The 23559-nt window shown below is 32.8% G+C and overlaps 2 non-coding genes across 2 annotated transcripts; one reads left to right on the forward strand and one right to left on the reverse strand.

The window, feature by feature from the left end:
- Nucleotides 1-4097: 4097 nt before the first annotated feature.
- On the reverse strand, nt 4098-4204 carry LOC128040804 (small nucleolar RNA R71). The gene has a single exon (XR_008195610.1). It is a non-coding gene; the product is annotated as a small nucleolar RNA R71 (small nucleolar RNA).
- An 18996-nt stretch (nt 4205-23200) lies between these two features.
- Nucleotides 23201-23307, forward strand: LOC128040737 (small nucleolar RNA R71). Its single transcript, XR_008195543.1, has one exon. It is a non-coding gene; the product is annotated as a small nucleolar RNA R71 (small nucleolar RNA).
- The last annotated feature ends 252 nt before the right edge of the window (nt 23308-23559 follow it).

Genomic DNA, 23559 nt, shown 5'->3' on the forward strand with positions numbered 1-23559 from the left:
CTATGCATATAATTTATTCATCATATATCCTTTTAATATAATCTTAAAATAATTAACAATCATTTCCTTTTTTTTATTAATTCATGAACATTACTAAATAAATTTGGATACTTGGGTAACTATACCACACCAGAAAGTACCATCGTGTTGTATAAAGGTACCAAATTGTAACCAAAGGCACCAAAATACAAACAGAGGCACCAGAGTGCAAACAAAGGCATCGATGTGTTAATAGGGGCATTGAAGTGTAGTTAGGGGCACCAAAGTGCAATCATATACATTTTAAGCCATATAATATCATCATGTACAAACTATCTTATCATATAGCCATTTTCCCATTCATTCCATAGTGCGTACATATTCATATTTATTATATATTTTATTTTCTTTCAATTTAGTCCATTTGATGCCAACAACAATATATACACTCAGTAATTCAAGATAGAAAACAATACAATACAATACAAAACAATACAATTATATTATGAATTAACAAAGTCTCATATGAACATACCTCTAAAAATAACTAGGATGTAGGGACTAATATGCAATTTCTCATTTTCCTCAATTATCTTCCAATTGACTCAATTCTTGATCTACAATAATTCATTAAAATTTATCAATTCCAATTACCTTATACCATCCTATTATAAGTACAAATCAATTAAATTTCACTTTTGAAAGTTCCTAAATTTTTCATTTTATTCAATTTAGTCTTTAAAACTAAAATAGCTATATCTTTCAAATTTAAGCATCGTTTTAATCGATTTCAATTTCATCCTTTTATAACCATCTAAAATCATTAATTACAAAATTTCATGTCACTTTCAAAATATTTAAATTTTAGTCCCTACACTCAAAACTAACAAATTTTACTTTACAAATTAGTCCCTTATAACATCTAAGCTTACAATCACACTATTTAATATTAAAAGATTCAAGATTCATCAATGGAAACATTTCAAAAATTGACATACGAGTTAGCTAAATCAAGCTCTGGGGACTTTAGAAACATAAAAATTACAAGAAAGGGCTTAAATTACCTAACTAATTGAAGGCGAAAAGCTTGAAACTCAAGGCTGATTCTTATTTCTTCAACTTTGATATTTTTGTTGGATAACGAAGAATACCCTTCTCTTTCATTCCACTTTAATTTTTGTATTATTTTATGCTTTTATCTTTATCTTATAATTTTAACTTAATTTTTCATATTAATTTAGATTTTAAACCACCAAAACCATCCACTCTAAAACCAAATGGTCTAATTGTCAATTAGAACTTTAGTTCAATTACAAAATAAGTATTTTAACAATTAAAACATCTAGTGATTTAACTTTTGTAACTTTTACGATTTAGTCCTTGTACCATAATTAATCACTAGTTTGGTAAAATTTCCTATCCAAAATTTGATTCATCTATATAATAACTTTGGAAATATTTAATAAAAATATTTACGAGCTCAGTTTACTGAAACGAGGTCCTGATACCTCATTTTCCAACACCATTAACTTTAGGATCAACACACTTGTACCTTAACTAATTATCCAATTAACAAAATTATTTAACAAAAAATCAATATAATATTATAATTATCAGACTTGATCATCAGAGAATGGGGTCCCGAAACCACCATTTTCGACACTACAGAAAATCGGGCTTTTACAACTATTGTGGAATGATGCTACATCATGCAGAAGTTGTATAGTCAACGTACCAGCTTTTGATTCCATACATATTTAAACTCAAGGTTTTAGTACATCAAAGTATACGAGTCACGCATACATAGCCCATCATCCATTTAGGATTAAGGCATGTCACACTATGAATGTCACAAGTGAATAAATCCATAAATGAATTTAGGATAAATTCAAATTGGGTCTTGTTTGATGTATTGTTGGCCAGACAATGACATCTATATGTCTATATTCTAGGAGTCATTCGCTTCGACGTCGAAGGCAAGACATCTTCCCAATTGGACTTGATAGACAAAATAATAGTCTTTCAATCGATTTGCTCAATTTCGATTAGACTATGTGTAACGACTAAGTTTTTAATGGTGTTAGAAAATGCGATTTCAAAACCTCATTACCATAAACCGAGTCCGTAAATACAAAATAGGATCATTTATAGAGTTAATATAAAAATATAATAAAATTTGATTGATAAACCATAAAAGTAACATGTTTTTAATCGCATTCTTGATGCGTTTTTGGATGATTTATTATGTAAATTAGTGAATTTGATGCTCCTAATCCTTTAAATTCATATTTTTATACTTAGGTGAGTATAATGGAGCAAAAAGAGCAAAAAATAAGCTAAAATCGAGCAAAAAAAGCTATTTTCAGCATCCATACGGCATGAGCATTTCCACACGAGCTGGCCACACGCCCATGTGCCAGACCGTGTCGATTTTGCACCCTGTTTCTAAAACGCGAAAAAACCCCATTTTTAGGCTTTTTAAGCATTCTAAAGTCTATAAATAACAATTAGAAGAAGACCTAAGGAAGCACCCAGAGAAGATTGAAGAAATTACTCGAAGAACACCATCGAAGCCAACTTAGAAGTATATATCCTTCAAGATTGAAGATCTCCTTTTAACTTCTTTCGAAGTTTTAGTGAATTTCTTTATGTCTTGTGGTTTTTCTGACTTTGAGATGTTTTCATTTCAGGTTATGAACTAAATTCCCTAGATACCTAGGGAAGATGAAACCTATGATGAATCTTATTATTTGATTTTTGAATTACATGATAAATACTTAATTCTTGTTCTCAATTACGTATGCTTATTTCGTGTTTTAATATTTTTGGGATATTAATTCATGTTTAATGTGCTTATTTTAGTGGAGCAAAAGTCCCTATTTAAGAGTAGATCTAGCATAATTGAGTGGAGTTGCATGCAATCCTAGAAATAGGATGGCATAAATCTACTGGATTAAAGTCAAATCTAATAGGAGAATCCATAGATCGAGTTAATGCGAAAATAGGGGTTTTAATTAGAAAGAGATTTCAATTAATCAACTTAGGGTCAGTTGTTCTTACTCTTGAAAGAGATATTAACATAATTTAGGGGTTTTTACGGATCAAGACACAAGTGAATAAATCGTTTAATTCAAATTCAGAATAATAAGTGAAGTCTAGGTGGATTCTTTCCTGGGTATTGTCTTTCTCTTTGGTATTATTCGATTATTTCCTATTTCATTTTTTGTTGCATTCTTAGTTAATTTAGATTAGTAAATTTAGATTAAAAACAATCACCCTAATTTATCGGCTAAATAATAGAAAATGGTTATTACTAGTACTTTTAGTCCTCGTGTATACGATACTCTCTACTCACCATAGCTTTACTATTGTTCGATAGGTGCGCTTACCTTTGTCGTAATTATAGTTAGTGTAGTGATCATCAAGTTTTTGGCGCCGTTGCCGATGACTAAAATATTAGGAACACTCGATTTTTATTAATTTAGCCATTTTTTATTGTATTTTATTTTTTTAGTATAATTTTTGTTTTCTAATTTTTATTTTAATTTGCTTCTGGCAGGTTCCTTTAGTTTATAACTAGAAGAAATCTGTCGGGACCATTAGTATTTGATAGTGAAATTGAAAGTACAGCTCGTAGAAACCATAGAGAAGCAAGACAGAGTCGACAGAATATAGTGGAAGAGCAAGAGGACATTATTATTACTGAGGAGATGGTTGATAATCAGAATAATCAGCTACCTCTTGTGGTTGTTGCGAATCCTGCAAATCCGAACCAAGCCCACTGTAACTGGGGCTGAATCGAGTATTGTGAGACCCAGCATTGCTGCGAATAATTTTGAACTAAAGCCGAACACTATTCAGATGGTTAATAGTTTGTTCAGTTTGATGGTTTGCAAGACGAAGATCCAAATACTCATTTGGATAATTTTTTAGAAGTATGTGATACTTTCAAGATAAATGGTGTTTCTAACGATGCCATTCGTTCATGGTTGTTCCCTTTCTCGTTGAGGAAGAAAGCTAAACAGTGGTTGAATTCTTTACCACGAGGTTTTATCACTACATGGGATCAAATGACTGAGAAATTCTTACTGAAGTACTTTCCACCAGCTAAGACAACTAAGTTAAGGAATGATATCTCTTCCTTCGTGCAGATGGACTTAGAGACCCTATATGATGCATAGGAGAGGTATAAAAATTTATTGAGAAGGTGCCCTTACCATGGGTTACCTCTATGGCTACAGGTTCAAACCTTCTACAATGGTTTGAACCCCTCAACTGAGCAATTGATCGATGCAGCAGCCGGTGGTACTTTGAACAGTAAAACACCTAAAGAGGCTTATGAGTTTATAGAGGAGATGTCACTGAATAATTATCAGTGGCAAGTCATGAGGACGAAGCCAACAAAAACAGCCAGTGTTCTTAACTTAGATACGGTCACCATGTTATCGAATCAGGTAGAACTTTTAAATAAAAAAATTATGGTTTATGTGTTTCTATGTAGGTACATCTGGTGATGCAGTGCGACGCAAATGGAGGTGGAATAAATAATTTAGAATATTTACCCTTCGGACTTAGCATGGAGAAGAGCAAATAAATTATATGAGTAATAATTCTACACCTCAAAATAATCCTTATAGTAATAACTATAATGTAGGATAGAGGAACCACCCAAATTTCTCATGGGGTAGTTAAGGAAACCAAAGATCACAACCCCCTCCAGGCTTTCAACAACAACCCTATCAGTAGGAGAAGAAACCAAACCTTCAAGAGATGTTGGCAAAATTTATTTTGGTGTCAGAAACCCATTTTTAAAACACTGAGACGGCTTTGAAAAATTAGCAAGCGTCGATTCATGTGCTCGAAAATCAGATTGGATAGCTTGCTAAATTGGTTTTAGAAAGGCAGCAAGGTAGTTTACCTACTAAAACCGAACCCAAACCAAAAGAGCATGTGAAAGTAGTTACATTAAGGAATAGGAAAGTGTTGGCTGAACCTGAAAAAAAGCTGCAACAGGAATCTGATAAGGAAAATGATGAGGGGGTACAACCCGAAGTGAGTGAAACACTGGTACTTAAAGAATCTGATAAGAAATCTATTGCGTTCTTAGTTAATTTAGATTAGTAAATTTAGATTAAAAACAATCACCCCAATTTATCGGCTAAATAATAGAAAAATAGTTATTACTAGTACTTTTAGTCCTCGTGGATACGATACTCTCTACTCACCATAACTATACTATTGTTCGATAGGTGCGCTTGCCTTTGTCGTAATTATAGTTAGTTTAGTGATCATCATCGATTAAGTAATTTAATCGAGAAAATGGTTAATTGAAACTCAGGGACTAAATTGTAAAAGTCTAGTTGCTATTGAGTTTTAATTTAAAAAATGCTTGAGGACCTAGATAGCAATTATCCAAAGGACCAAAAAGAGAAATAAACCAATTTTTGGCATAAGTTAGTGGATGATGATGATAAATTCCACTTAGAAAAAATTATATGCTTAATTATGTCTTAATTAACTAATTAAATATGGTTAATTAAGATAAAATAATACTAATCTATGTATATATGCTAAAATTAGTAGAGGATTTTCATCTTCCTCATTGTTTCAACTGTCCAGTTTTAGAAAAACCAATAAAGAAAGAAGCTTTTAGTTCATTCAACATTGGGTCAAGCACAATTGTAAGGTAACAAAGCTTGTTTCATATAATTTTTATAGACTTATGATCATGGGAGCTTGATTTAGCTAGTCCATGTATCAATTTGCTCAATGTTTAAGTTTTTAGCAAGATGCCATTGTTGAGAAATTGATGAATTAATCTTGAATTTGATTGATATTAAGCTTAGATTATGATAAGGACTAAATTGTAAAGTTAAATAAACTTGTTAGTTAACTTTGTAACATTAGGAACCAAATTGAATAAATTGAAAACATTTCATTAAATTATGATATAACTAAAAAGTATAGGGTCCTTAATGAAAGAATGTGAAATCGAATTTTGATCCGATGCTAAATATCGAAAGATATGCATATAGGGACAAAATTAAACAAAATGCAAAATATGTTTGAATTTGTATTTGACTGTGAATTGGATGAAATCAGAGATTGCTTTATTTATTGATTTATTGAACGTAGCTAAAAATGACATCTGGCCATCAAGAGGGAAAAGAAAAGCGAGATTCATTGACGATTGACGAGAGAATTCAGTTTGTATTTCCATGATTCAAGATCATTGAATATATATGTCGATTGCATGATTTACCATCGAGGTAAGTTTATATTTTTGTATGAATTAATTTGAAGTGGATGATATTAAATGTCGAGAAAATAGACTAAATTGAATGAAATAGAAAATAGTATGATATAATTTATACATGATACGTTATATGAATATGGAATGAAACATGCTATGTGATATGGGATATATATATTAATTGGTGATGAATTGAAATGAGATTATGATATTGGCTGTGAATCGATATATGAATTGATTATAAAATGAAATTAGATCATTGGTACCCTATTGACTTTTCAGGTAGAGTAGGATATAGTTGACATGCCATAGGATTAGATTTGTGTACAAGTTTATACTTTGGTTTTACCAATTAGACGCAGAGTACATTATTACTTCGGATGTCTGATGAGGTGTGGAGCACATTTTACTTCGGCTATATTGATGAGACATTAAGCGCAATATCTACTTCGGACGCTCCGATGAGGCACTTGGTGTCATATTGGTGTGTTGGTTGGTTGATTCGTGTATTTGTCTCGAGTCCGAGTTAGGTTTATAATGAATATAATGGATAAATTAAAAATTTTTTGTTTTTAGTGAATTGATAATATGAATTGGTATTATAAAAACTTATATGTGAATTGCAATTATAGATAGCATGTGAAAGACCATGGGAATTGGTTTATACGAGCCTGGAGGGCCAATATGGAAACATCGCGAACTAATAGATTCAATACGAAAATGGGATATTGATGTGTTAAATGGTTTGAATTGAAATGGTATATTGATAATAGGAAGTATATTATGACATGTTCTATGGAATTATTTAATTTGAGAATATATGATTCATATATGGTTATATATGTGATATGGATAGGTGATATTGGAATGGTAGCAACTTAAACATGCTTGTTCTTATTTTTAGCATGCTAATGTTTTCGATTATATGACTTGAATCATGGAAGTACCACTAAGTTTCATTGCTCAACGTACAATTTCTTTATTTTGTGTGTAGGTGTAGGTGGATCTCAAAGTCTCAAGAAATAACTCAGCATCCAATCCATAGCATTGACTCAGCAATGTTTTGTTGGATCTAGTGCCCTAGGTGTACTATATTCATTTGTAAACTTGTACTTTTTTTAATAGACTTGTTTAATAACATTATTCATCAATTACATTAATACCCTTTTTCTATTGTCCTTAATGGTTTTTGCATGCAAAGCAAAATGGAAGCAAATATTAGCTCACCTGTTATCTAATGTTTAACTAATACTAAGCGATATTATGTGGTTGGATTGCAATGTAGAAAGAAAACTTATATTAGTAGGTGAACCTAAACTTGTCATTACTCTAATAAAAAATGAGCAAACTGATTGAAAGACTAATATGCCATCAATTAAGTCCAATTAGAGAGAGACTTTATCTTGAGCATCGGAGTGGGCTCCTAGAAAATAAAGACATAGATGTGATTTACTGGACTAACAATACATCAAACATAACCCAAGAAGAATATATCCTGAACCCAATTATGTATTTATCACTTGTGACATTTATGTATGACATACCTTAATCCTGAGTAGATGATAGACTATGTATGCGTGACTCGTATACTTTGATATATGTAAAAGATCGAGTTTGAATAGATAAGGAACCAAAAACTAGTGCATTGGGTATACGACTTATGCAGTACGTAGCATCATTCATAATAGTGAAATTTATAGCCCAAGACATGGGTAAATGATATCCTTTTATAGGCATTACATGATAGACGAAAAGTAAAAGTGGTCACGACCCGTTCGTCTTTGTGATGAATGACTTAATTACTATTTAGTCTGGTAAGTTCGTGTAACTTGAATCATAGATGATTGAAATATATATATTGGATTGAGAAATTGATTTGAATTGTGAACATGAGAAATTGTGAATTGGATGAAATGGATATGAAGCTTTGAATTACATGAGTAAATATTGGGTCTCGTAGGCCCTATTTGTTATGAATATAAATTTTGAGGATATGTTGTAAAGAATTATAAAAGCACGTTAATAATTTAAAAGTTTTAATTCGGATGAAATTTTGTAACTCGGTTTAATACGTATGCAAATGTATGTCTTCTAGTAATGTCTCGTACCCTATTCCGGCGTCGAATACGGGTAAGGGGTGTTATAATGTGACATCACTAGATTCAGTCATAACGTTTAGACCGGGTTTGGGGTGTTACATATAGTGGTATCAGAGCTATGGTTTAGTCTATTCTCGGACTAACGTAGCGTATGTGAGTTAGCTATACATGTCATATTATTACTTGTGATAATGTAATATCTACCGACTCCAATGAAATTGTTTTTTAAGATAGAGATGACTTCTAACCGGGTTGTTTCCAATAATGCTAAAAAAAATTATGTTGAGGTGATTGAAATGTGTTTATGATGAAACGAAATTTAGAAAGGTATGAATAGAAAATTCATGATAAGTATGTGTTAACGTATGAAGTAAGACAACCATGAGTTGAGAAATGTAGAAACGTAGAATAAAATGAAAGTTTATATGGTGATATGCTCATCCGCGTTTGCTTGGCGCTCATATGATGTTATGTGCTCAACATATTTGATTAAGTAAATATGGTAAGTAAATATACACAAATAGATGGAATGTATGTTTATGTACACTTGCTTAAATAAGTGTAATCAGTATGTTTATATGATAGAATCTTATGTTTAATTGTTAAATTAGAAACAATATGATGTTTGTTTTATGTCTTTGCTATTGAACCATGAATATTATAATAGTATAAAAATTGAATTGAAAGATCAAATTCAGTAGAACACAGGAATGAGTACTTTCGTTCAGTGATATGTGATGAATTGACGGAAAAGACCATGATTGGACTGTGGCAACATGTGATATGTGATTTATGTATAAGACCATATCTGGGATATGACATCGACGTGCGATCTCATAGAAGACCATGTTTGGGACATGGCATCGACATCGATATGTGAGCCAGTGTAAGACCATGTCTGGGACATGGCATTGGCCTTATTGAAATTATGAGAGGTCCCATGTAAGACCATGTCTAGGACATGGCATTGGCACTGAGATGAGAGGCCCCATGTAAGACCATGTTTGGGACATGGCGTTGGCACCAAGATGAGAGGTCCCATGTAAGACCATGTTTGGGACAAGGCGTTGGCATCGAGATGAGAGGTCCCATGTAAGACCATGTCTGGGACATGTCGTTGGCACCGAGATGAGAGGTCCCCTTTAAGACCATGTCTGGGACATGGCATAGGCACCGATATGAGAACTCCCATGTAAGATCATATTTGGGATATGGCATTGGCAGTACATGAAACATCCCGTGTAAGACTATGTCTGGGACATAGCTTTGGCATGTTATATTCAGATAAGAGACCTGAGTATCCTTAGTATTCCAAGTAATTCAACGGGCTAGTAAAGAAATTAAGTTAGATGAAAGTTTAGGTAAAAGTATGATAAATAGATTCAGGTGAGTATAAGGATTAAAAATATTTCAGTTATCAGTTGAGAAAAGAATTTCAATAAGGAAGGAGTAAGTTATAATCATGAGTTGTTTAAGCAAGCAAGTAAGTAAACAAGTAAGAGAGTAAATAAAGAAGAAGTTAAATTTGATGAGACAAAATATTCAGGTATGATACTCAAAAGAATGTGTGTATTAATTGGAAGTTTTTTTTTAGTGAATGGAATAAAGTGAGGTTTGTGATAACAGAATTAGTCAGAGAAATGATAATTAAGTGGTAAAGATGTTTGTGTGTGAAGCTTACAGTCGAAATGAACATGATGATCTTTTCTGGATATTATATACATTCTTTTATTCTCAGAGATATGTATGTGTAATTGTTCAGTTCTGATAGAGTTCTTATGTTGTGAGAATGTTAGCTAATTATAATGTTAGACGAAAGCCTGTTGGTGCAGTCGGTTTATGACCGGTTATTGTTCATTTTGCATGCATATTTAGAAAGTGTATTGTTTTGCTATAAGAAATATTGTGCTGATGACTAAATTGCAAAACATGTAAACGTGATATGTGAAGTACATGATATGGATTATTAGTAAATTACGGATGAATAATGAATTTTGAAATATAATACATGTATTAAAGGTAGAGAAGATATAAATATACAGATTATTGATACAAGAATTAAATTGTAAAGCATGTAAAAGCATTATGAGAAAAGTGTAAAAGTGATATGCATGCATGAAATAACTTGCCCAAGTAGACGAGATTAGAACCATTAGGATATTAAGGGTGTTTAGCGTGCTCTTTGATTATTAACACATTTATGTTCTCTGTATAATACTTAAATGCTTTCTATTTAATAGTGCATAATAATGCACCTCTGTATCAGTTCCGTATATCCTAAGTATTCTATTTAATTTACTGGGCCTCTGCTAAAAAAGATAAATAATTTTCGTTACAAGGTAAATATTTACCTCGATTCATGTTTGAAATATTGAATTAAAAATAAATTTTGAAATGAAAGGATAGATAATGAATACAAATACTAAGCTAGTTATATATATACAGAAGAGAACTATAGAATGATACAGATGAATTTAAGAAAACTAAATGAAGAAATGACTTACGGTTATGAAGAAAGAGAGGAAATAAGAACTCGATTAAGTAAAAAGAAGAATATTATTGAAAAGGAAGTACAAAATGATATAAAACTAGAAATGTTAGTGATAAGAATGGATAGAAAAGGATAATTGAAAGAATATAGAAATGATGAAGCTAATGATCAAAATAAAACAAGGAAATTTTGATGACGAAATTTATTTTAAGGGGAGAGAAATGTAATACCGAAAATTACTACGAGAAGAAAGGAAGATAATATCCTTGATATAGTAAAATAAGGAAATAAAGTGATAAAAGCGGTAATATTGAGTTATGTCAACATTGGGAAGTATATTATGACATATTAATTCAAGAAAGGATTAAATTGCAAAACTGAGAAAAGTTTTATCGCCCAAGAGTAAATACTCAAAATTTGAGGGGTTAAAGTGTAGATACAAAAAAGTTGAAGTACCAATAGTGTAAATATTTTAAGGGTGGAATAATCTAGAAACTAAAGAAAATGGATAAATTAGGACCAAATTGAAAAGGTGAAGAATTTTGAGGGACTAAATTGCAATTTTACCAAATTAAGTGATGACTCAAGGATGGAATTTCAAAAGATTGTAAAGGGAAAAATGGTCAAATAGAGAGAAAATTCTAGAAGGTAATGATGATGTTTGTGATAATTTTTAATTAATTAATTAGATAAATGTTATTTAATTAATATTTTATTAAGATTTTTAGTATTATTTTATTATTAAATGATTAATATAAAAGGGAGGAAAGATGATGAAAAAATTATCATCTTCCCATGCAACCAACGTTAGAAGAGAAGAGAAGAAAGAAAGTTTTGCTTTCTTTACAATTTGGTCCTTTCACAAAAAATTCACCATTTTCACCTAGAAATCAAAATAATTTCCATAGCTTCCAAGAGAGAAAAATAATAAGGAGAGAATGGGGAGCTAGAATGTCAAGTTAGATTCAAGAAATAGAAGCTGGAGGAGAGAGAAAATCAAGTTAAAGATTGGAATCAACAGCACAAGGTAAGAACATCAAGATTTCAATATATTTTTAAGTTTGTTATTATTGAAAAAGCATGGAAATGATGTTATAGTAGAGTTTTCTTAAATAAAGTCTTATGTTGATATATTAGTGAAGGAAAATAAGTGAAAATGATGGGAAATATTATAGAGAAAGGGAATTAGGGAGTTATAAACTTAGTAATCAACATCTTGCACTAAAACAATTTTGGAGAGTAGCAGTAGGATAACTTTGAAAAATCACCATAAATTTTGGAAATTGAATTAGATGATGAAAAAAGTATGGAATTAAATATTATTAAGTCTAGTTTCTCATAGAAGAAACGGTGTAAGTAATGGAATTGTAAATCATGAGTTATAGTAAATTTTGTGAGACAAGGTCAGAATGAATTCGGGTTCCCCTGTTCTGACTTTGGAAAATCAGAAAAATTAAATAAAAATAAATATGAGTTATAATTTATATGCTTAGAATCCTTATTTAGTCTATTTTCAAAAGAAACAAACTAAAATATCATCCAAATTTTGTACAATGAGATAATTAATTTTTAGTGAAGTGGGGTTGGAACTGTCAAATAGTGAAATAGGGGAAAATTTACAGAATAAAATGTAGTTATTGGATAAACCAAAAATTCTGAAAATCTTATGGTAAGAATATATGTGAGTCTAGTTTCATAGGAATTTAACGGATCTTAATTTGGAGTTCCGTAGATCAAGATGTAAATAATTTAGTGACTATGACTCAAGTGGACAGTTTTGAATTAATATATAAATAAATGGTGGAATTATAGATGATGTTACATATAAGCATATTATACATTAAGGATGTGGAATGGAGAGGAGGAGGAGGAAAAATTATTATTCAACTAGCATGAGTTCTCATTAAAATGACCAATTTGCATGTTTTAGGTTCAAGGACTCAATTGAACAAAAGTAATATTTTAAGGGTAAATTGATAAAATGTCAAAAAGTGACCAAATTACATGAAATAAATTGTTTTATTATTTAAATTAATAAATTGAATGAAATATTAATTTATATTAAGATTGGGTGGAAATTCAAGGAAAATAGAAAATTACTAAAATGTCCTTGAATTTTGGTATTTCGCAATTTAGTTTGGTAAGTTTGTGTAACTTGAATTATATTCATAAATGATTGAAATATATATATTGGATTGAGAAATTGATTTGAATTGTGAACATGAGAAATTGTGAATTGGATGAAATGGAAATGAAGCTTTGAATTACATGAGTAAATATCGGGTCTCGTAGGCCCTATTTGTTATGAATATAAATTTCGAGGATATGTTGTAAAGAATTATAAAAGCACGTTAATAATTTAAAAGTTTTAATTCGGATGAAATTTTGTAACTTGTTTTAATACGTATGCAAATGCATGTCTTCTAGTAATGCCTCGTACTCTATTCTGGCGTCGAATACGGGTAAGGGGTGTTACAATGTGACATTGCCAGATTCGGTCATAACATTTAGACCAGGTTTGGGGTGTTACAGTAAAGGCGAAGAACGATTATACGTACAGTTCGCATCAATACAATGTAAGGAATCTAACTAGTTTGGATTCATAAAATAGTTATAATTTCAACGATTGGTTTGAACTCATATGTGGTTGTTTGGGGGCTGGTTTAGTGGTAAATTAATTGAATTTATACTAAATTTTTATTGAGGTTCGTTTAAGAAATTATTAAGGAAAATTGGAAGCTTCGCTAGTGTGCTGCGAGGAAGCGAAAAATAAGGTGTGGGTCTTAAACTCATAAAATTGTTTGAAAATATTAAATATCATGTTATATTTGATAAATTAGCTAGCTGATTGGATTGGATTAATAGCCAAACTATTGATTTTGTGAGTGGTCGAACCACGTTCGTTTCGAGCCTTAAAAGATTGACATGTTGGCAAATTTGCTTGTTTGATAGTATGAATGTTTGATTCAGTTTGTAATTGCATATTTGAGTTATGAGATATGAGAATGTTTGACTAAATGATTTACTATGTTTAGATATTAAGCTTATGTATGATTTAAACTCATGATATATTTGTTATATTGTGTACTAAAAAGGGTGCTATTTATGCACAATAGAAATCTGTAAAGTATGTGAAATTGAACGATATTGATTGATACCAACACAATGGTGATTTGCAAGATTGGAACACTATTTCCGTTTACTGAAAGTATGTGATTATTGAGGACATGCTGAGCCTGTCAAATGAATGTGAAAATTATTGAGATATGATTATGTATGAGATTGCATGACATATTGCGTATGCATTGGGTTGGGATTTTGTGGTTGACGGAGGAGTTCTGTGGAGTACCGACATCATATTAAGTCTGCATTATTTGTATTTAGTGCATTGCACTTGGAGTACCAAGGGGAATGATGATTTATAGCACTTTTACTAGTAGCTTTTCTAAATTTTTACCTACAAAATTTTCTGCATATTGTAATCAGTAGTTTTAACCACAACAGGCTTAAGCCCACAATGTTTTGAAGTTCGGATGACGAGTTTTGGGGAACGCGTAGTGTGTAGCGGATGGTATGGGCAGGAACCTTTTTGCATTACATCATGCTCACGACATATTCAAATGTTATTGATTTATGATCTGTGTTGTAATATGTTGTATTGAATTTTATCGAAATTAATGATTGTTACTCGAATGAATGATGCCGCATTCTCATACAGCGTTTGACATCTATTTGATAATGACTATGTAATTATATGAAATTCCTATGATGGTTCTATTTTCTTCTGCTAATCCTAATATGTTTCATTGTATTTTATGTTTTTGTCCGTTGAAATAATTGTTTGACTCACACTGAGCTTTCATAAGCTCACCTCCATAGTGTTTGACTTTTAAGGTAAACCTCAAAATTAAGACCGAACTCAAGATTCGGAGAATCACCTTGGACCTTAGATTATTTTTTTAATAAGTATTAATCAGTCTCTATTGGTTTTGGTTTGTAATTTTTAATGACATCTGGTCTGTAGCTTGGTAACTTTTCTTCTGAGATGTTTGCATGCATGGATTACTCAAGAATAATAACCCGATAATGTATGATATCGGGCTTAAGTAAAATTTGATACTGTTCCATTCACTGATACACCACGCACATATGTAAAGGCATTATCCGAAGAGGTGAGATGAGCATAAAAATCTTTCACAACCTTGGTGATAACATCATCGTGGTGGAAGCAGAAGATTTGCCATCCATGCTTGTCCACTACAGAAGAGATAACTTCAGAGTAAGCTATAAATGGAGCATCTTGAAAAAGGAACCCTTTTTCTAGACAAAATGGCCACATGGATATGTTCTGGGTATACTTCTCTTCCGCGATTTTGTTGAAAAATGTTCGTGGAGGTACAGGGGTGGAAGAGGATGGTGCTTGGCGAGCCGTTGTATAATCAATAGTGACTGGAAGAATAAAAAAGGTGATACTTTTTTAGTTTGAATGGAGTAAAAATAGAGAAAGTTGAAGAAGATGAAATGAAAAAGAAGTTAGCGAAGAAGTGAAATGATTAGGGTAAACGTGAGAGAAAACATAGCGATGACGTGTTGGCTAAGATTAACCTGAGAGTGTACCCTGTCACAGACAAAGGAAAAATTAAGCGGGAAAAGAAAAATAGGAAAAAAAATTAGGAAATTAAAATTAACTAATGTAACGAATGGGCTGATGCCTACAATCCTGGGCCATAGTGTATCTGTAAAAAAATAACAAGTAAATAAACTTATTGTAGAAACAAAACACAGAATTTAAAAGCAATGAATATAATAGAATAAAGAAGAAATATTATACAGCTCGAAAATTGATGGAACTTTTATCACGAATTATAGGGGTTTCAAAAGTAGTGCTTTAATCGTTGGCCATTGACTTTGGAAATAGAACTAGTCTTGTTGTCTTTAACATCTATAACTCCATGAGGGTAAACATGTACTATCTCGAATGGACCATACTAACAAGATTTCAATTTCCTGGAAATAATTTAAGTCTAGAATTGAATAATAGGACCTGTTGTCCAAGTGCAAATTCTCGTGGAAAAATTTTGTTGTCTTGCTATTGCTTAATCTTTTCTTTTTACAGCTTGGTATTATCATAGGCTTGTGCTCGAAATTCTTCTATCTCATTCAAACCCAAAAGACGGTGGGTACTAGCAGCATGCCAATCCATATTCAATTTTTTAATTGCCTAATATGTCTTATGTTCAAGCTTAACGGGTAAATGACAGGGTTTCCCATAAACAAGTTTAAAGGGAGACATCCCCAATGGTGTCTTGAATACAGTGTGGTATACCTATAAAGCTTCGTCCAATCTGGATGACCAATCCTTCTGGTTGGGATTAACTACCTTCTCCAAAGTTTGTTTAATCGCTCTATTAGAGACTTTTGCTTGTCCATTTGTTTGGGGATGGTATGCCGTGGCAATTTTATATTTAACTCCATACCTGTTCAGAGCATTAGCAACTAATTTACAATCAAAGTGTGAACCTTCATGACTAATTAGAGCACGGAGAGTGTAAACCTTGTAAAAATATTCTTATGGAGAAAGTTCAGTACCGATTTGGCATCATTTTTTGGTAAAGCAACAGCCTCAACCCACTTAGAGACATAATCAACAGCTAAAAGTATGAATGCATTGCCCCAAAAAGGTGGCAATGGTCCCATAAAATCAATTCCTTAAACGTCAAATAATTCCACTTCTAAAATAGTATGCAAGGGAATCTCATACCTCCTCGATAGATTTCCAGTTCGTTGACAGCGGTCACAAGCTTGGCAAAATTCATGAGCATCTTTAAACATGGTTGGCCAATAAAAACCAAATTGGAGAACTTTTGTAGCAGTTCTCATGCCCCCAAAGTGCCCTCTAGATGGTGCTGAATGAAAATGAAATAAAATACATTGAATCCCGTCATCTGGAACACACCTTCGAATTATCTGGTCTGCACAGTGTTTGGATAAAAATGGCTCATCCTAGTAATACTGCTTGGCATAATGGAGAAATACTTTTCATCTTTGATTTGTGAAGTCAGGTGGCAATAGTCCACTAACAAAAAAATTTACAATGTCAGCATACCATGTTAATTCCATGGCAACTAATAATTGGTCATCTGGAAAATCATCCTGAACACGCTGAATACGACTGTCTTCATTTCCTGTTTCAAGTTGAGACAAGTGATTAGACACTTGATTTTCTGTGCCTTTTCTGTCTTCAATTTCCAAATCAAATTCCTACAGTAACAATATCCATCGAATCAATTTGGGCTTGGTATCTTTCTTTGTCACCAAGTACTTAATGGCAGAGTGATCCGTATAAACTGTCACTTTAGTGCCTCCTAAAAAAGCCCTGAATTTGTCGAAGGCGAATACCACAACTAACAGCTCTTTCTCAATGGTAGTATAATTTTGCTATGAATCAATCAACGCCTGGTTTACATAGTAGATAGCATGGTATACTTTTGTTCTTTTTTTGCCCAAGCACTGCCTCTATGACAAAATCAATGGCATCACACATAAGTTCGAAAGGTAGATGCCCATCTGGTGCTATGACTAGTGGTGTTGTGACTAGCCATTTTTCAACTCCCCAAATGCCTGTACGGACTGATCATCAAAATTGAAAGGTCTATTGTGTTCTAATAGTGTACGCAGGGCTTTTGATATTTTCGAGAAATCCTTAATGAATTGTCTGTAGAATCCTGCATGGCCCAAAAGACTACAAATACTGTTAATTGTGGAAGGTGGTGGCAATTTCTTAATAACTTTAATTTTTGCCTTGTCAACGACAATTCCTTGCTGTGAACGAACCATGAAATGGCATTTCTCCCTATTTAGAACAAGGTTGAGTTCTTCACATTGATAAAGAACTAATTCCAGATTTTTTAAACAATCTTAAAACGTATCGCCAAACACCGAGAAATCATCCATTAAAACTTCTAAGAATTTCTCCACGATGTTAGAAAAGATTGCCATCATGCAAAGATAAAATGTTGCAGGAAAATTGCATAATCCAAATGGCATTTTTCGGAACACAATAACCTTGATCAGTCCGTACAGGCATTTGGCAATACCCTGAATAACTATTTAGAAAATAATAGAAGGCTTTCCCCGCTAATCAATCTAGCATTTGATCGATAAATGGCAGAGGAAAATGTTCCTTCCTTGTTGCTTTGCTGAGCTTTCGATAATCCATACAAACCCTCCATCTTATGATAGTACAAGTAGGAATGAGTTCGTTGTCATTATTACTTACCACAGTGACACTCCATTTTTTAGGTACATATTGAACAAAGCTCACCCAAGAACTATTCGAGATTGGTTATATGGTTCCAGTATCCAACCATTTGATAATCTCCTTCTTGACAACTTCATTCATAATAAGATTCAGTCTTCGCTGCTGCTCGATAGAGTTGCCATGGCAATCCTCCAGTAATATTTTGTGCATGTAGATTGCTGGACTGATTCCTTTGATATCCGTAATCATCCATCCCAATGCTTTCTTAGATTTTTTTCAAAACTTTCAATAATTGAGCTTCTTGATCTACAGTCAATGCCAATAATTACTGGCAATGTGTTGCTGTCTCCGAAATAAGCATACTTTAGGTGTGTTGGCAAAGGCTTCAATTCCAACAGAGGAGGATCTTCTATGGATGGCCGATGAGGTTTAAAATATTGGTCTGATAAATTTAATGAGTTGAAACTTCTCTTCATTCCATTCTCGAGTTGCTTAACATCCATCAGTTCACCAAGCTCTTCAATCATTTCTTCTTTAATCAACTCAATTAAATTTGCATCATCATTACAGTTATTGTGATAAAAATCTGCAATTTCTTCCTAAATTATTGTGTCAACTATTTACACAGCGTGGCATTCTTTATTTGTATCTGCACACTTCATAGCATCGAAAACATTAAAATTTATCTACTGATCATTAACTATCATAGTTAATTCACCTTTTCTAACATCAATTAATGTTCCGTCAGTTGCTAGAAAAGGTCTCCCAAGTATGATTGGGAACTCTTTATCAGACTGACATTCTAGAGTAATAAATCTACTGGAAAAATAAATTTGTCAACTCTTACCAACAAGTCTTCTATTTTATCTTCTGGATGTGCATATGAATGATCAGCTAGTTGAAAAGTGACAGTTGTAGGTCTTGCATTCACTATTTCCAACTTCCTGAAAACAATCATAGGCATTAGATTTATACTTGCACCTAAATCACATAGTGCTCTGCCTACATAATGGTTTCCAATAGAGAAAGGTATAGTAAACCTCCCTAGATCTTTCAGTTTTGATGGCAATTTGTTTCTCAGAATTGCTATGCACCCTTCAGTGAGAGCAATAGTTTCGAACTTCCCAACTTTCTCTTTTTTGATAAGATATCTTTCATGAATTTCACACAGTTGGGCATTTGTTCCAATGCTTCCACCAATGATATGTTGATATGTAGTTGCTTCAGGGCATCCAAGAATTTTTTGAATTAGAATTCTTTCTTAGAGTTTTGGAAACACTGAGGAAAAGGTGGCGGTAGCCTTCCTTCCATTTGTTGAAGTTGTTTTATCGTGGCATTTTTATTGGCAATGCATAGCGAAGCTGCTTTAACATTTTTTTGGTTGCTCTTTTCCTTTATAGCCTGCTTTACTACTGGTTCCAAATTCTTCTTATTATTGAAATCTGAACTACTTTATTCAATATTGGTGTCATTAACAACTCTTGATAGCTACGTACAACTTCTGAGTGTAATAGCTTTACATTATTCTTTTCCTTAAGATCGTGAATTTTTAGTATCACTTGGCAGTGGTCCTTGTGGTCTTGAGCTTGATGCTTTGGAAATTTGACCCACTTGATTCTCAAAAGCTCTTAAAGATGCAGCTTGGCTTTGGATGATAGCATCATTCTTGGTCATGTATTCCTTCAATAAATCTTCCGTCGATAAAGAACTCGAGGCTACATTTTCCTGAACATTTTGCTGTGGCATAAGTTGATTGTATCATGGTGGTGCACCTGCGGCATTCTGTCGAGTAGCATTGCTAGAATTTCCCCCTGGATTACTCCAACTGAAGTTAGGATGTTGCTTCCACCCCAAATTATATTTGTTGGAGTATGGCTTGTTGTTGTTGCGATTGAAATTTCCCATATAGTAAACTGAGGCTAGATTTGATGGGCATTCATCAAAAACATGATCTTTTCTACAGTAAACACATGCTAACTCGGTTGCTTTCATTTCCTGTACTACAACTGGTCTTTTCAGTGTTTTAATCATATTCGTTAAAGATGATACTTGAGTTGTTAAGAAAATGATCGCATCAAGTTCACTAACTCCAGCAACTCTTCTACTAGTCCCTACTCTAGTAGTCAGGTATTGATAATCATTGTTTGCTATCCTCTCAAGAATTTCATATGCTTCATTATATGATTTATCGAGTAGAGTCCCATTGGCAGATGCGTCAACCACCATCCTTGTATGCACATTCAATCCATTGTAAAACATTTCCATTTGTGTCCAATGTTGGTGTAACAACTCATTTTCAGTGAAAGCAAAATAGTGGTTTCGGGACCACAAATTTGACATTAAAATATATATTTTATTATTTTAATGTCTACAGCATGTTAGCAATATAGTATAAATATTTTGTTAAGAAAATTTACTGTTTGCATGCTTTATTCAATAAAAAGGACTAAATTGTAAAAGGTGCAAAACTGGAGTTCTATAAGATAAATGGATTTAAAAGCTATGAAGTTAAATGGTTAGAGGGTTTATGTTGTAATTAAACCATTGACATGTTGAGTGGACAAATATGGACATTTATTAGGTGATTTTAAAGGTTATATATCAAGGTTAATTAAGTAAATTAGTAAATAAGTAATTAAAATAAGATAAAGAAAAGAAAGATATCATCTTTCTTCCATCTTCACCACCAAAAATGAAAGAAGAAAAACACCATGGAAGCATGCTAGGTTCAGCCATGGCATTCTAGCTTGCATGTAAGTCATTTTTGTCTCGTTTCTAATTATTTCTATGTTTTTAGAGTCGTTGTAGCTTAATCTAGCTAGCCCAGGGACTAATTTGCAAAATTTTTGAATGTCTAGGGTTTTACCATGAATGTATTTTAGTTGTTTGTGATGTTTAATGGAAGAAAATGAATCCTTATTGTTAGATAAATAACTTTTGTCAAGTGATTTTTGTAAATTTGTCAATTACGGGTTAAATTGAAAATTGTGAAATAACGAAATGTGTGGGCTGCTATAATCTTGTATAGTATTCCGCTAGGCTTGGGTTGGGATGAAATTGCATGAATTTCATTTTTCGAGCCTAAGGACTAATTGTAAAGAAATCAGAAGTATAGGGGCAAAATTATAATTTTTCTAAAATATGAATTTGAGTTAAATTGAATATAATGATTATTGAATTGAGCTAAATTTATTCATTTAGATCAAGTTAAACCACGTACGACTTTAGATCGAGGCAAGGAAAAAGCTTCGGATTAGTCGACTTCATTTTTCTACGTTTATCGTAGAGGTAAGTTCGTACATTTAAGTTTGATTTTTATTTTATAAATTGAGTGCTATTATTGTATAATGTTAAATTGAGTGTTGACAAAAAAATCCAATGGCGTAATGTCAATCATCGAACTATGAAAAGGGATAGCTTCGGCTGTCGATTATGAAAAGGGATGGTGACGACCATCAACAATGAAAAGGGATGGTGACTACCATCGAATTATGAAAAGGGATGGCTTCAGCTATCAAAATATGAAAAAGGATTACTTCAGCTATCGAACTATGAAAAGCGATAGCTTCGACCATCAACAATGAAAAGGGATGGTGACAACCATCAAATTATGAAAAGAGATAGCTTCGGCTATCGAACTATGAAAAGGGATAACTTCGGTTATCGAATTACGAAAAGGGATGGGTCAACCATCGTATTATTACCTCGTGTGAACTTTGGTAAGAGCTTTCAATGTAAACTACATTAGTTTGATGAAAGGTAAGTAATGTGTACCTTGTGAAAGTTAAGAGTATGAATGTACATATATAAGTTTTTGAATTAGTTATTCTCATGTTGGATTGGGTTTACATGCTTTGTGGTTGTATATTGTATTGGCAAGGTTAGACTGTACGTGTTACGAACTTACTAAGCATGACATGCTTACTTTGTGTTAATTTTTCTGTGTTTTGTAGTTGTTGAAATTTCGTTCAGGTTGGAAAGTCGTCAGAGATCTATCACATTATCTATTGGCTCTTTCGGTACTTACGGATGTTTAATTTTGGTTATAATGGCATGTATAGGTATTTTGGCTAATGTTGGCCATGTGTTTTGGTTGTTGGAATAGCCATTTGGTTTGGCTTGCGACTTAGCATTTTATGTTGATATGAGATTAGTTTATGACATGTAAATATTAACCTTATTATGGTCGATGTTTGGCTTAATATGTTTGAATTGTGATAGATAAATATGCATATTGTTTAAGCCTTATAACTTATTGTGGTTTGGTATCTTGTTATGAAAGGTATATAAATGTCTATTGATGTTAGTGAATGAATGACATGATATGTACCATTTGATAGGCTTTGGTAAGTTAATTCAATGGTTTGTATTGATGCAAGTTTAGTTGAAAGTTAGTCATTTTGGGCAATTTGAATACATGGTTAAACATGTTTATATATTGTCATTTGAGGTGCCTAAGGGCATATTGGTTGTATGATGTTATACCATATGTATATGAATTGTTTATGCTTGAGTTTGGTGCCTTATTAAGGCATGTGCATATGTGCATTTTGGTATAGGTACATGCTAGTTTGGGTGAGAAAAATGGCTTGTAAAATGACCTATTTTTGTCCACACGTACAGAGACAGTAGAATGTGTCTCGGCCGTGTGTCACACACGGCTAGGTGACATGGTCATGTGTGCCCTGTAGCTTTTGAAGGGTTGTAAGTGAGGCTGTTACACGGCCTAGCACACGGGCGTGTAGGGTTATTTTGAAGGGTACACAGCTTGACACACGGGCGTGTGGCTTGGTCCTGTGACCCAAGTTAGTGAGTTACACGGTCGTGTGTCCCTACTTTGAATGCCCACACGGCCACGTGACCCCTGCAGTATTAAAAATTTTCATGATTTTTTGAAAAATTCTTTGAGTTTCTGATTTAGTTTCTTCTTGTTTCAACATGTAATTAGGGCCTCTAGGGCTCGTTTAAGGGACAATATGTATGTTTTGAATTGGTTTTAATGTGTTTATTGATATGATTTGGAAAGTTTTAAATTTAGGTCCATTTGATTTGAAACTTTGGTGATGCTCTTTAACCTTATTCTAGCGATAGATACGGGTTAGGGGTGTTACAGTTGGAAACCATGCACCGGACATTTTTTGATTAACTCCTTGAATCGCGCACATGCTTCATATAATTTTTTATCCTCAAATTACCGAAAGGATGTAATATAATTCTTCAGTTTGGCATTCATGTTTGGAGGATTATATCTTAGCAGAAACCTCTGACAAAGTTCATTCCAAGAAGCCGCAGTACCTTACGGTAATGCATTTAACCATGCTCTGGCACGTTCTCCTAATGAATAAGTGAATAACTTTAGTTTTAGGGCATCTTCAAGAACATCCTGCTGACTAAATGAATTTCAGACTTCCAAAAATAGTTTAAGTGCAATCTTGGATCCTCAGTAGGCAATCTACTAAACTACCCTACTGTTTGC

The sequence above is a fragment of the Gossypium raimondii genome, chromosome 4, assembly GCF_025698545.1.
Source record: "Gossypium raimondii isolate GPD5lz chromosome 4, ASM2569854v1, whole genome shotgun sequence".
Taxonomy (NCBI): Eukaryota; Viridiplantae; Streptophyta; class Magnoliopsida; order Malvales; family Malvaceae; genus Gossypium; species Gossypium raimondii.